The sequence below is a fragment of the Artemia sp. Qi Xiang Cuo genome, chromosome 1 (genome assembly GCF_049724085.1).
Source record: "Artemia sp. Qi Xiang Cuo chromosome 1, ASM4972408v1, whole genome shotgun sequence".
NCBI lineage: Eukaryota > Metazoa > Arthropoda > Branchiopoda > Anostraca > Artemiidae > Artemia > Artemia sp. Qi Xiang Cuo.
This window is the reverse complement of record NC_142794.1, coordinates 81,286,490-81,303,135: the sequence shown is the minus strand read 5'-3', so window position 1 is coordinate 81,303,135 and position 16,646 is coordinate 81,286,490.

The following is a 16,646-nucleotide window of genomic DNA, read 5'->3' as shown; positions in this document are numbered from 1 at the left end:
ATTTTGTTTGTTGAAAATTTTAATGCTATTTTTTTCAAGAATTTCAAAAAGAATCTGAAATAATTCAATATCTGTCGGATAGAGCTTGCAGATATCAGGAAGACATTGTCATGTAACCCACTGCCCAATTTTGGTTTTTGAATGTTTACTCAGATTGTTATAAGTGACTTTAATTTTAAAATCAGCAGGTATTTTTTGAGTCTAAATTAAAAGATGAAAATTATTACTCAGATACCATAAATATTTTTACAGTCTATAACTTTAGCGGTTCTCTACTGAAATCGAAAATAACATAAAAATTGATTTTTCAATTTTTACATCAAGTTGCTCATCACCTCATATATGGTTATTAGTGCACATTTGTTTTAAATATTACGTCATGTCATTTTTTTACGTCATATATTGTTATTAGTAGACATAATGGTATACGATTATGATTTATGTACAAAAAACAAATATCTTTGAAAAGCCTGCAATATGAAAAGACATCGAAAATGCAGTTCTTAATTGAAAAATGTATTCTCTCTTAGAAATAATTTATTTTAATGATTAAAGATTTTTAACCCAATTAATTTCCTTTCAAATGGGCCATTGAACAAGTCTCTACAATGTTCCAGTGCCAAGTTATCTGTGGAAAACAAAAACGAAAAAAGAAAAAAATATTACGTTAAGGCAGCATGTTGTTGTAACCGCCACTTTTCTTGATTTTCAAGCCAATATATTTCACTTGCTATTCAAGCCAAGGGACAGAATGTTTACTATACAGGGGTTTCGGACAAGGGAGTTCTAATGGTTTACTTTTTGTTTTGATCTTACTCCTTTCTTAGGAACTATGGGTTTTTATGTTTCTTAACATTGGATGTGATCGTCTCTTACTAGGTAGCTAGTTACCGCTGCAATCCGGATCCTAGGAGTTATGGGTTTTTATATTTCTTAACATTGGAAGTGATCGTCTCTTACTAGGTTGATAGCTACCCATGCGACCCGGATTATGTTGAACTCAATCGGTCCTTTATGTAAACTTGATTAACCTATATTATAGTTAAGTGGCCAATAAAATATAGCAAAGGCAAGATGTTGTTCTTTATTATAATTATAGCTTTTTTCACCCCAGTAACGCTCCTTCATATTTTGTTTGGCTCTCTCAATTTTTACTTCTTGATACACCTGGTTGGTTGAATATCTTTGCTTTTCTCTTTTCAAGATGCTATCTTTGTTTTTTGTATAGTAGTGTTTTTTTAACTTGTGTGTAACTTGCTTTGATTTATCCACAATGTAATCATGAATGTGACCATTTACATCTTTATCACTTTTGATACAGTAATCATGACGTCTTGGCGTGATGATTTTATTTCAAGATGTCATGGCGTAATGATATTATTTCATGACGTTTTCAGAAATAACAAAATAATTTCGTGTTTTCTATTCACTTCATAGATCTAAAACAACTATGACGACATTCGTTATTTATCTAATAGGGTTTCAGACAAGATGGTTCTAATGATGTGCTTTTGTTTTTTTCTGACTCTTTTTTTAGGAGTTCTGCGTTTTTATATTTCTTAGCATTGGACTGATCATCTCTTACTTGGTTGCCAACTATGGCTACCACCCGGATTCACACATATAGCTATGAAAGGCAGCGTGGCCAAGTGTTCCAAGTCACTGGTGCTAGACGACACTAATGAAACAGTCCAACTCTTGCATTTTAACGAAAAAGATCCAAAATGAACTTTGAAACATCAATAAAATGTAACAGTGACATGGTAAACCAAGAAAAAACAATACTGAAATATTCGAACTCTTGTATATCAATGAAAAAGATCCAAAATGAACTTTGCAACATCATGAGAATGTAACAGTGACAAGGTAAACCATGAGAAAACACTACTGAAATAATCCAACTCTTGCATTTCCATGCAAAAGATCCAAATGAAGTTTGAAACATCAATAGAACGTAACAGTGACATGATAAACCATGACAAAACACTACTGAAATAATCTAACTCTTGCATTTCAACGAAAAAGATCCAAAATGAACTTTGAAACGTGAAGAGAATGTAACAGTGACAAGGTAAACCAAGAAAATACTACTGAAACAATCCAAATCTTACTTTTCACAAAAAAAATCCAAAACGAACTTTGAATCATCAAGAGAATTTAACAGTGACATGTAAACCATGACAAAACACTACTGAAATAATCCAACTCTTGCATTGCAACGAAAATATTCCAAAATGAACTTTGAAACATTAATAGAATGTAACAGTGACATGGTAAACCATGAGAAAACACTACTAAAACAATCCAACTCTTGCATTTCAACGAAAAAGATCCGAAATGAACTTTGAAACATCAATGAAATGTAACAGTGACATGGTAATCCATGAGAAAACACTACTGAAATATTCCAACTCTTTCATTTCAATGAAAAAGATCCAAAATGAACTTTGAAACATCATGAGAATATAACAGTGACAAGGTAAACCATGAGAAAACACTACTGAAATAATCCAACTCTTGCATTTCAACGAAAAACATCTAAAATGAACATTGAAACATCAAGAGAATGTAACAGTGACATGTAAACCACGACAAAATACTACTGAAATACTCCTACTCTCGCATTTCAACGAAACTGATCCAAAATGAACTTTGAAACATCAAGAGAATGTTAAAGTGACATGGTAAACCACGAGAAAACAATACTGAAATATTCCAACTCTTGCATTTCAACGAGAAAGATCCAAAAGTAACTTTGAAACTTCAAGACAATGTAACCGTGACATGGTAAACCATGAGAAAACACAAATGAAATATTCCAACTCTTGCATTTCAACGAAAAAGATCCAAAATGAACTTTGAAACAACAAGAGAATGTAACAGTAACAAGGTAAACCATGAGAAAACACTATTGAAATGCTCTAACTCTTGCTTTTCACAAAAAAATCAAAAATGAACTTTGAAACATCAAGAGAATTTAACAGTGACATGTAAACCATGACAAAACACTACTGAAAAAATCCAAATCTTGCATCTCAACGAAAAAAAATCCAAAATGAACTTGAAAACATCAATAGAATGCAACAGTGACATGATAAACCATGAGAAAACACTACTGAAACAATCCAACCCTTGCATTTCAACGAAAAAGATCCAGAATGAACTTTGAAACATCAATAAAATGTAACAGTGACATGGTAATTCATGAGAAAACACTACCGAAATATTCCAACTCTTGTATTTCAATGAATAAGATCCAAAATGAACTTTGAAACATCAGGAGAATGTAACAGTGACAAGGTAAACCATGAGAAAACACTACTGAAATATTCCAATTCTTTGCATTTCAATGAAAAAGATCCAAAATGAACTTTGAAACATCAAGAAAATGTAATAGTGACAAGGTAAACCATGAGAAAACACTACTGAAATAATCCAACTCTTGCATTTCAACGAAAAAGATCCAAAATAAACTTTGAAACGTCAAGAGGATGTAACAGTGACAAAGGAGACCATGAGAAAACAATACTGAAATATTCCAACTCTTGCATTTCAACAAAAAAGATCCAAAATGAACTTTGAAACATTTAGAGAATGTAACAGTGACATGGTAAACCATGACAAAACACTACTGAAATAATCCAACTCTTGCATTTCAACAAAAAAGATCCAAATGAACTTTGAAACATCTTCAGAATGTAACAGTGATGCGGTAAACTATGAGAAAACACTACTGAAATATTCCAACTCTTACATTTCAAAGGAAAAAAATATCTAAAATGAACTTTGAAACATCAAGAGAATGTACCAGAGACAAGGTAAACCACAACAAAACACTACTGAAATATTCCAACTCTTACACTTCAACATAAAAAAATCCACAATGAACTTTGCAACATCAAGAGAATGTAACAGTGACAAGGTAAACCACGACAAAACACTACTGAAATATTCCAACTCTTACATTTCAACAAAAGAAATCTAAAATCTAAAAATTAGGGGGAGGGGGAAAGGGGAGATGAGGGAGAGGAGGAGAGAAGGGGAAGGGAAGAGGGGAAGGGAAAGGGGGAAGAGAGATGGGGGAGGGGGAGGCTTTTACGGCCCAGGGGGCGTTTGGGTGCCCAGTCGGCCTTTGGGAGCCGGGGGCCTTTGGGATTACGGGGACCCTTTGAGGGCCTGGAGGCCTTTTTGAGGCCCTGGAGGCCCTTTTGGGGCCCGGAGACCTTTGGGGGCCCGGGGAGGCCCTTTGAGGGCCAAAGGGGCCTTTGAGGGCCCGGGGGACCTTCGGGAGCCTGGGTGGCCCTTTTTTGGCCCGGGAGCTCTTTTGGGACCCGGGGGCCTTTGTGGGTCCGGGGACCCCGTGGGGTCTTTGGGGGCTCGGGGGGCCTTTTGGGGTCGAGGTAGGGGACCTTATAACACTTTTCAAATGGTAGTTGTGTATTATACCAAACACAGTCGAGAACTGCCATAATAAAAAAATTATATGTATCTCTTAATAGGAGTTAGTATTCCCTCAGATGGTTTACCATTTTTGTTTCTACATTCAAATTAATCTTGTCTCATGGAGAAATTGTGTCAATCAGTTATCTTTTCCTGTCTGTATTTTCAACTCTCTAATAAGACTATTCCAATATTGAAATTTCCTTATCTGATGATGTCACCTTGTTATCATAGTTATCCAACCGGATGTTGACATCCAAGAAACATCCAGCAATTATTATTGACATCCAAAGAAACATCCATCAAAGTAAAAAAATATGAAAAAATATCCTCTGTGAGAAAAACCAAAAAAACCTGCCCATATATGGAGTCCTCCTGGACTGCCACCCCTTTCCCTACTCATTAGATCCGCCATGTGTGAAACCCCTGTATGGGAAACCTTCTGTCATTTGGCCTGAAGAGCATCTAGTGTCTTTTGTAATTAAAAATAAAATGGTTTTTAAAATAGAATCAATTTCGTTTACAATAAAGAACGATCTGTAGTCCATATGTTATAGTAATAATAGCTACTTCTCTCAATAGTAGCCGAGACTCTAAAGAACGAAGTTTTGATACCAATATATGCATCAAAGCAAACAGTTCATGATAACGAACTGTATATTGTATAGTAAGAGCTACTCGTCTCAATAGTAAAACTTACTACATCTAGTTCTTTCTATGGTTACAGCGGTAGCTAGAAACCTAGTAAGAGATGATCACGCCCCATAGTAAAAACTAGAGTAAGCCATAACTTCTGAAAACAGATTCAGATCGAAACAAGAAGTACATTATTAGAACCGCCTTGTCAAAAACTTCTATGTAGCAAACTTGGACGTTCCTTTCGCTTGAAAAAAAGAAAATATATTGGCTTGAAAATCAAGGATATTGACTTTAACCACGATATTCTCCACAAACGTCATCTTTTTTTCTGCTTTTTTTTCTCTTCAGCTAGCTGGGCACTGGAAAATCATAGGGAGCTATATATTAGCTCATTTTAAAGAAGTTACATTAAAAGATGATTCTTCGAATAAAAAAACAAACATCGCACACATTGGACTTAGTTAGTTACTTGATTTTTTGAGGTTATTCTCTTACTGCTTCAAAAGAAAAAAGGCCAATGGGTTATTCCTGTTTGTAATCAGATAGCATAGAATGAACCCCAGTTGCAACTGATATTATCATACGAGTTACAGCAGAAGCTAGCAACCTATTTAGAGACGATAATTATACATTAAGGAACCAACTGTACAGCAAATTTTGATGCGCAGTCAGTTCACTGTTTTTATATGAAATCGGTATATAAATAATTTCTCAAAATGCTTTCAGGAAACCACTTATAGAACTTAGTGTAAAGAACAGAGATCGAAGAGGTTTTCAATCTCCCTCATATTGCTGTCATCACGTTTAAAAGCTGTATTTGAAATTTTTACAATTCCAAGAAAATTTGCAAAAACCATGGCTAACTGGCTCTCAAAGGAAGAATCACCTCTAATCTAAACTCTCTCTCTCTTAGGCTCAACCACACTTTGATCCTCCTGATGCAAATTGCTCAAATAATCCCCTTTTGGGAACAGCTTTGCAACCGGCATTTGTCAATTATATCTGAAATGAAAAAATTCCATAAGCATCTTATAGGTGCCAAAGGGTTGACAAATACAATCATTTTATTCGATTGTCAGCATTACTCCTTACACTTTTTTTTATTTCTTGTTTTAAAATAGTATTTTGTTATACAAGGACGTTTAAAAATTTGTTTCGCCTACGTTTCTAAATTAGGACGTGCTTTTGAGGTATCAATATTTTTTGTTTTATTATGAAGAAGCATTGAAAATTCATTTCTTCAATAAAAATATGTCCCTTTTTTCACTTGTAGAAATAGTTGTGAAATAGAGCTATTAGAAGCAAAACTATTTTTGCCGTTTCCATGGTGCCCAAAAATCGTATTTGTACGACTAACTGTCTCTCAGTATAATAGTTGAAATCAACTTTTTTTTTGTATTTTTGTCTCCTGTAAAAATTTGTTTCTTATAAAATCCTGAACCCCTAAGTGGTAATATTTATATTAACGAACTATTCAGGTACCTAAGAAATAAACTTACCTCTATAGTAGTAGTATTGGTATTAATGGTAAGTAGCGGGCAGTCCACCCATATAGCTATAATGGTAAGTAGAGGGCAGTACCACCATATATTTATAATGATAAGTAGCGCACAGTACCCTGCAATACAAGCAGACAGAGTAATGACCGGAATTCAACCACCGTGAAAATTCATGCTCTGTTAAAAGTGCGTGATGTTTTCATGCTAGTGATGTTTTCATGCTAGTGAGCGTGGATATAAAAAGTCCGATACCAAGTTAGTATCTCAGTCAATAAGTTGAATTTGAATAGTTTACATTATTTCAAATTGGAGAAATAAACGTTCAAATATTGTGAGAATGAGTAGTTTCACACTATAACACCTCGAAGGAGCCGACAGTGATGTAGTGAAGACAAGGGCCCCCAATGTAGCAGTTGAAATTGGAAAGGATTCTCGACTAACATTTGAGTGGAATGAGATGTTTGGCAGATACGTTATATCATTGAGTAAATTTAAGTTAGATTAACAATCATGCTTTGCCGCAAAAGTGAATATAATGTATTTATCACGACTACAGCATGGATTGAATGCTATTATGAAGCACATTGAGGAAAATGGATTGACTCACCTAACGCAACGAGAGTGAAAATATATTCTTTTATTACATTTCTGTCAATAAAAATGTTTTTTCTTATAATGTTTTTTTTTGATTAGACGCTCTAGATGATCGTTTACTCCATTCGCTCTCTCTCTATGGTGGTGATGGTGGTGGTGGTGTTGTCCAATAGGTATTGAGATTAAGCCCAAAGTAGAAATTTGCGATTGTTATTTTAGTCTATAGTTGGTAGTGGGAGTATCAAGAATGATTGGATTTGAGAAACAGAAGATCTTACGGAATCTAGTCAAACTGGAAAAATGTTTAGTGTTAGATGATGACTTTTTGGAATTATCTCTTCAACGGAAAAAATTTTCTCTAGAAATACTTAACTGTATAATGGGATCTGATTCTCCATCCTTGGATTATTGTATGAAGCTTATGCATTGCGAATCAAATGCATTTACTCAATTTATTTATGTATTAATTGAAACGAAGCGAAATAACATTGTGATTCTGCTTTTAACCACTACCTAGAAATTCATTCTTTAAAACAGTAGGAAATAAGTTTTTGTGACGATGCTCGATTACTCCTCCTCCCCACTAGAAGATAATGTTATTTTTTTATTGATTTTGAGTCAGTTTCTTTCTGGCAGTGGGGCGGTCAACATCTGAAAAATGTTTCATACATGTTCACTATGTTTATATACATTGGGCAGCTGGTCTTCATGTGAAAACTGTACTACAGTTGATGACTATAATGAAAAGTGTAGACTATGCAATCCATGTAAAGTGCATAAAGGATATGCCGTACAAATTAAGGACTGTAATACCTGTCTTGAAGAGACTTGTGACTCTCATCCTAGTGGATATCTATGCTCCAATTGTCATTTTGATAAGTGTGACCAGTGGGAAAATACTTACCCTGGTATGATTGTGAAAAACCCTAAACGTGACTTCAGTTTATTTCTAAGGGATTGGAATCGTCGCGGCTTTAAATTGTACTGGGAAGAAGAATTTGGAGCACGTTTCAATTGTAAAAACATGAAGAGAGTATGGTTCCTGCGTCATCGTTGTGAGGACAATGCTAGTAATGATTATAAACCTAGCGATTTTTATTTGGCTGTGACAGAAAGTGATTCTTCATATGAGAATATTGTGTGCGATATTACTTCAAATAATCAGATGGAAACAGGTGAATTTTTCAATATGAATCGTAATAGTATCATTGACTTCACAAGAAGATTTAATAAAAATGAAGTTACAATATATTGTGGAAAATGTGATCCGGACTTTGCACGCCAGGATCAGTACAAGTTGAATCCAAATGATCTGCCACCAATAATCGTTGCCGATAACGATAACTATGATGATGATGACAACCTAAATGACAATGAAGAAGAATAAATATACACAAATGAAGACAGTAGGCTTTTTTATAGTGCATAAATATTTTATCAATAAACAAATTCACCTAGATTTTTAAAACACTTTATTCTTAGGGCACTGAAATCAATACTGTACAGGTCTGAGAGGACATTTTCTACTAGAAAGTCATTCAAACGTGGACTGTGTACATAAATGTTTGAGAAATTCACTGAAAGTATAATCACGACATCGAAAAATGAAATAAATTAATGCATGAAAACCACAGCTTTTGGTCGATAGATCCTGTTCTCGCATCCGATTTTGAATAATTGTCTTCCCACTTCCTTCAAGGTAGTTTTTTATGTGAGGTGTGTAGAATGCAAATGGTAGACCAAGAGGATCAAAAAATTCTATATTCTTTGCTGTTTGATAGATGCATAGCCAATGACCCGTCTGCACAGTCTAAAGACTACTATTAAAAATGATAATGGTTTTGTTAACAGTATGAATATCTTGAAGGAAATCTGAGGGTATACAATAGGATTTGTATTTGCACATAAAAGGATCCATGTTAAATACATTGATTATTTGAGAGGTGTTCATGGTGCCAAGTCTAAAAGAACACTACCATCGGGGGTAATTTCCCAGTAGGTTTCAAATTGATTGAGTGAGATTAATGATAAACTCTCTGCCAATGGTTTGTTAAAGTTAAACTCCAGACGTACAGTACCAGTTCAGAAAAAATACTCATATCTTGAGTACCAGACAAGTCCAAAACAATGATACCATGACTTTTTGCGAACATTGAATCGGTATACCATTTTCATATAGTTTAGAATCTCGATCTAGGGATTGCATTGTCAACTCATATAGGGTCCTATAGGATTTATCAAATGATAAATTGTCGAGAGGAATTCCGTTTACTTTACAGACAAGAGAGGAAAGTCCTAATAATTCAAATTCATGTGGCGAGGTTGTCCACGATCCTATGGCACTGGCACTTTTTGCAAAAGCCAAGGCGAGTTTCAATGGAATTTCACCATTGATAAATGAAAAATCGGTGTAGGTACTTGATCCAGTGGCAATATGACGTTGATTGGCGATTGTGTGAGGAACGAGCAGTTTGATATTATTTCCAGAGGCTCTTAGTTTTTCAAGTGCGAAAATAATAAAAATCATAACCTGTTTTTTTCGCATATGAAGTATTGTCGAGGAGAGATTGACATAAGCATTCGGGGCTTCATCAAATGTCTTTCCCAAAATGAAATGGGACGGTGCAAGTTGTAACTTTACATCAATTTTAACATTGGGAGGCATCCATTGGGATATATTGAATATATCATGATTGAGTCTACCAACTAAATGATACTCCTTGCTCACTGCCCAAGTGAGTTCACCGTCAGTATCAACATTTGTTCTATAGTCATAGCCCATTGGCAGACCTCTCAATTTCTTACAGGCCATTGGAGTCATCAACATAAATTGCATTTAACTAGCATAGTTTGATAGATTGTTGCTAATGCTCACCAATGTTCCATTTATGTAGACACATATTTGCTTAAATAAACTGTGTAGTATACCATTCTCATAGGATAGTCCATCGACGTTGGAGGGAGGTGAATTGTCAGACTTTTTCCTCACCACAACTTTTAAATCAATAAATGTGGATGATAAATCTATGAAGTAGTCTTCATTGGAATAAATTTGAAAATATATGTTTTCAGAGAGGGGTTGCTGTGGATAAAATTGTTTATAGTACCCATGTTTTACACTGATATCAACACTTTCTGCATTGAAAAGATTTAGAGATGTGGTGATAGTGGGATGAGATTCCTTGTGGGGTAGATATACCATCTAGGGAAACAAAACCTTGTCCGATCGAACAATTTTTCATCTTAGTTTCTTTTTCTTACTTTTTTTTGACAAGAGTGATGATGATGATGATGATGTCTTTCGCTTCTGACCTGAGTAGAGACTGATGAGTGAAGAGATGTTTCTCCTCCTTTTAAAACCTTTTTCACTTTGTTTCAATCGCTCGCCAAGGGATCGCGCGCTGGACCTGAGATTTTTTTAAACACTTTCTTTAAAATCTTTACCATCCCCCCAATCTTGTAGCGTAGAGGATGCAAAATCTGCAGCAACTGGCACAATATATTTTTTAGCCAGCAGTATTGCAGAGCAAAACAGCTTAGCAAACCAACTGCCAAGACCGTAGCCCGACATTGACGAAAGGCCTTTATAATAGTACATTCCATGACCCAATTGTCGTGGTTGGAGAGCAGTAACATAGCAATCAATATCAGGACATACAAATATATTTTTTCTATTAGCCATTTTGTTGTTGTTGTCGAATGGGTCAAAAATAACATGTAATCACGGCCAAACCTTTTGTTATTGCTAGAGGATCACCTAATTCACTTCTTAGTGTTAACTGACAGAGTTCCAAATACGAAGTGTTTACAGGTACATACTGAAGGTGCTTTATATTATAGTGATGAACTTGTTAATGGGTGGTTTTTCATTCAAGAACACATAGGAGGGGGACATTTGAATTACCAACTCTCGATGTTTCCACAAAGGAGGTGTAGAGAAATATACAAGAGTGCGAGGCGAGACCAGGTGGATAATCAGTAAAACTAACTTGATCCATCCCGCTAACAGCTCCAGCGTTTTCCCTATGAATAATATTCTGTTTAAAGCCAAAAACATCTCTCAGTTTATCATTGAGATGAATCAGGTTATTGTCAACGGGTGAGGTAATGTAAATCCTATCATGTTCCATTGAATATTTAAAATGGAAGGTACTATTCCTGCGATATGAGATTTTTCTATTGATTGCAGGATACAAATCCGTCATAGTATCATATTCTTTATACCTCAATTTAACATCCGGGTATTCACTAGATTTAAGTACTTCAACCCATTCATAGTTTACAAAGAGTGACCAATCGAATGGTATAACTTTTATATTATACACACGATCCTTTCTCAGGATATCATAGGTATTTTTGCAGTCGACAAGAGCCACTTCATACATTCCATCATCAAATTTGATGGCGGGGGAGAGTTTCGTCCAAAAACCACTTGTTTTATTCAAATCATTGTAGAGAGGATCGGAGACATTGGACATAAACGTTACATAAAAATTATTGGACATTGTCAATATCTTCAACACTGATCCAAGAATCAAAATCAGAGTTGTACCCTAGCCAACGAACAAGCAACTGTTTCATGCTCCTGTGAGTACGAGTCTTTAATATCTTTTCAATCTGATAGATTCCGGTGTTTTTAACTTTTTGTAATTCATAATCATAAAAGCCGCCAAGAATCTCATCCTCTTTCATGTCACGTAGACGATTCTTTATGGGCGTAGTGTCCAAGAGTTTGGAGACTTTACAAAGTTCAGTGGACCATAAGTAATTACCCTTTTCAAAAACATTAGTTGTTCGATTGATTCGAACAGTATAACCAGCATTTAATTTCTTTTTTTTCTTCTCATTACCATTGGAATACTGTTTAAAAAAATTCTCAAGTTTATTAACATCATGTGGAGCATCTGTTGGGGTCGAGTTTGAAAAGGATCGATGTGGATGTTGATTAGAAATCAACATGATTTTATCAAAATCATGAATAAAAGCAGCAGTATTTTATAAAGTGCAATATTTAGAAATTAAAAGTCGAATAGTTCTTATCAGTCATTCGGCCAATGCTGCCTTTATTGGACTATGACTATGATAGAGGATTGTATTATATTTCAGTAGAACCTTCTTTACATGGGGATTAACAAATTCCCTACCCCGATCCGTTTGAATATTCTTATAGCAATCCTGTTCAAGGATGATTTCCAGAACTTTAGCAATTTCATCGCCTCTCTTTGACCGCAGTGGAATGGCATATGCATAGCGACTAAAAACACTGATTGCAAGTAGAATGTGCTTGTAGGGGTGATTGTGACGCCGTTGAATCTCGTACAGAGTCAAAAGATCTGCTTGTAGTATTTGTAATGGGTAAAAGGCTTTAGTTTTTCTATAGTGATTACCACTAACTCTACGATTACGGTTTAGAGAGTAATTTGATTCATTCTGTAGATACTCTGCCGCCCGATTCTTTTCAAGTCCAGTGACTTGAGCAGGAGTGGTGGGTGAACTTAAACTTCCCACTGCACCAATATTCTCATAAACATGTTTCAATGCTTCAACCATTTTGAACGTAAACACGTAGTGAAGTGTCCACTGCCCATTTGTTTACTAACAGGTGATGGTGAGGGGGATGCAGTGATATTAAGACGTCTTCGCTTGACTCCCCCGCTCATAACCCTTGTCAAATCATTGTTTCCACTTGGCGTGCTAGTAGTAGTATTTTCCAAAAATGATTTAAAAACATCTTTTGATATTTGACTAAATTCCTTTTAATCGTTTTAAAATATGTTTATTGGCAATAGGGCTTTTGGGAATGTTTGATGAGTTTAAAAATGTATGCTGGTGACTGTCAAATGATACAAGTCTTTTACGATTCGTGACCAAATCTGAAAATAAATCAAGTAGAATATAGGTCTTGCCATGGATTACAACCTGATTCCCATTAGCATCAATTTGAACATGTTCACTGTCATTGAGATATGTCAAGAGTCTTTTACACTGTTCACGATAGCAATGTGGCATTAGATTTGCAACACTTGTCATAACTTAAGACAAATCTTCTTCTTCTTCTTCTTGGTTTTATCGTTGTTGATGATGATGATGATGATGATGGAGTCATTTCCTTATTGGATTCAAAGACATTTACTTTGAGGGGTCTCTCAAGATAGGGCTTGTGTTTGTCCACTCGGCGAAGTGCATTTTGAAGCAGAATTAATTTTTCATCGTCGGCAATTGTCTCATTGTTAATGAATTTATTGAGATTGTCCTCAAAATGTTCCTTTGGCGAAAGGGCGAGTTCTATTGGCGTCAATTTATAGGGTTTTGCCATTCTCTCTCTCTCTCTCTCTCTCTCTCTCTCTCTCTCTCTCTCTCTCTCTCTCTATATAGAAAACTGTTTAAAAGTCCTGCAATTATTGGCAGTAAAAGTGTAAAGAAGTTACCACCCGTTTGAAGAAGTCGTTTTCTTTTAAAATCGTTTCCTTTATTTTTGCTTGCCGGTGATGCTAGGGAGCGTACAAGGGAACGATGTTGCTTTGTCTGCTGCTTAACACCTTCAGGCAGTTGATCTTTACCTTCAGTTTAATTTAAAAGAAATTAAGATATTAGATTAGTGAATTCTCAGTTGACACCATTTTTGAACATGGCCTTCTTAAATAGAGGTTTTGAACTACCTAGGACGGTGAATAAATGTCGATGTTCATGTAGTTTCTTCAGTGTCATGATTGCAACTAACGACCTTTTTTACTGTTCACCGGCAGATATACAGTAATTTCATTGTCAAAAATATCGGTGACTACACGTAGATCCTCGGGTGTGTTCTGATTCAGGTCCAATAGAATATATCCGTAGGGTTTGTTGGTAGCCTGATTGTAGGCCAAGAGTAGGAATTTCGGTTCACCCAGATACACCTGTCTGTTTAACGTTATGAGGGAGCTGGAATCACGAACAACCCTGTAGATGATATAGTAGGTGCAATTCAAAGCAAGTGTTCATATACACTTGCTCTGCTGAAACAGATTGTGTAGAACTAGGGTTACGGAGATCAGTTGATGATGAGATCAGACAGTGAACAATTGTATCATCTCCTGAGAACATTCTTCAATGGACTCAGCCAGCTCGTCAATACAACCAATATTTTGATTAAATACTGTTGAAAATGTCATGTCCATGTATGAATTTCGTGTGTGGGGCAATAGTTTTTATTCTATCATAGGATTCTTGCCAAACTCTGTAGAAATAGTAAATTTTACTTGGATTTTCTAAAAACATTCTGTCACGATTTTGAATTATTTTTGTTAAAAGTGTTGTGTTGTCCGACCTTGATGGACCGCAAAGAAACGATCTGAATTGTGTTTTAAATTGATGCATGTTCCCTTCAACAGTTCTCCTAGACAACTAACTGTAGACTATAGCTGTCTAATGACTAAATAATTTCCCAGCTACAACTACTCCGTTCAAGAATAATAAAAATGAGAAGAAGAAGACGAATAAAGAATCATATTTTGTTTTATTATACATAAAAATGTAACAACACTTAAAAAATACTACATTGAAAAAAAAGCACATTAAACATGAAAAAAAACTTTTTTTTTAATTTATTTATAATATAAAATACAACATTTACATAGGCACTAGAAAAAAAAACAAAACACTTTAATAGATACACTTTTTTTTATTTATTTATAAAGACATAACATTTAATAAATAATGCACTTCAAATAATAATAATATCACTTTTATTTACAACATCTTAAATTTTGGGTCCCCCACCCCCCCCCCAACCCGGGAGGGCGTGGCGGCCACTGGTAGCGGCCAGCCGAAGACCGGTAACCCCCCCCCCCCCGGGACGGCCGCGGGGCCAGAAAACAATTTGAATACTTTTTTATTTACAGAAAAAAAAACATACGAATCTACCTTGCTATAAAAAAAACTGCTGAGTTGGGAAAAAAACTACTGCTGAGTTGTGAAAAAAAATAATGCTGAATTGGGAAAAAAAATTTCTACTAAAAAAAAAGAATCCAACCACCACCACCCAACCATTTACTATTTATTTTTTTCCTGACCGAGGCGATGTCTATAATCTCGAAACACACCTCGGTCAGAATTCAAATAATGTCCATGGGGTAGCACCTTCACACCATCCGCACAGACATAGACTTTATCCGACACGGGACACATGGCTATTTTATCAACTCGAACTGTGTGGTTTTTAAATTTTAAAGAGCGAATCGCCATGACCTTCGCCCTTGGAACTATACTATTTTCCACACAGTTTCTGTATACATTCATGTCGAAATTCTTATTCACGTAGTGTCTAGGCACCCCTTTGCAGACTTTTTTGACTACCTCGTTGTGTGTTTGCACACAGTACACCTTCGGACCTGCAAGCACACCATTGGAAATCAAGTAACTTCCCGTCTCTGATTTTAACATTAATAACTGATTTGGGGCCTGACGCTTCACTAACTCCGGGTAAATGGACTCGTCCCAATAGGTATAAGTCCATTAGGGAGCTAATGTGCGCGCCTTTTTCCGAATCTTCCAATAAATTTGCTGTTCTAACTTTTAGCAAAAGTGAATCGGTATCCCCTTAATATACTTGAACTTCGCCCTCCCCCGGCCATTAGCGCCTACACACGTCGTAATAGAGTGACAACATGAGTTTTTTTGATATTTCGGTTATTGCGCTGCCAGCTGCAATATTTTTATTTAGAACTACATTTGTTTTTTTTTCTATTTAAGAGGACCATATTGGAGTCTATGATGGTGAATGATGTAAAGTTTGGATCAGCAACGATTCGAGCACATTCTTTTGGGTCAGTCACAACATCACAACGACTTCGATTACGTAAACTCTCACACATTTTACCAAAGGCTGAGTTCAAAATGAGTTTAAAGATTTCCTTTTCAACCTTCGTTTTCGCTTCGGAACGTTTATTGACAAAAGTGTCAATAAACGTTTTCAAATAGGGTTTCTGGTCAAATTGGAGGGCTCTATGTATCCTTGTGACGTTGAAACCGTTGGCTACCATCCACCGCAAAAGAACGTGATGTACAACAATATTCTCTTTCGGAGGAAGGTCGGCGATAAGTTTTTGTTTTGAAGGTGTCCAGTGCAAACCCCCATTCACTGCCTTAGAAATATTGTATGGACTCAAAGAGTCCCTAATCAGCGCTGTTTTTATGCACGAGGAAACAAAATCCTTTACTGAGTCATTATGCTCCACTGGCTTTTTACCATTGATTTAAAAAAACCATCCCCGTTGTCCATTCTCCTCAACATTGCCAATGTCGGGGAAATCTGGAGAACGAGGATCGTTATACCATTTGTAATGTCAACACAACAAAGAGTAGTGAGCAATCGCGTATGGATAGAGGGAGTTAATATGCAGGGAAACTACATCAAACTTTACTCCTGTGACATGTCAAGTTAGATCAGTTTGAAGGATACAATCTTCAAGACAAACATCCCTTCCCCTCACTGAT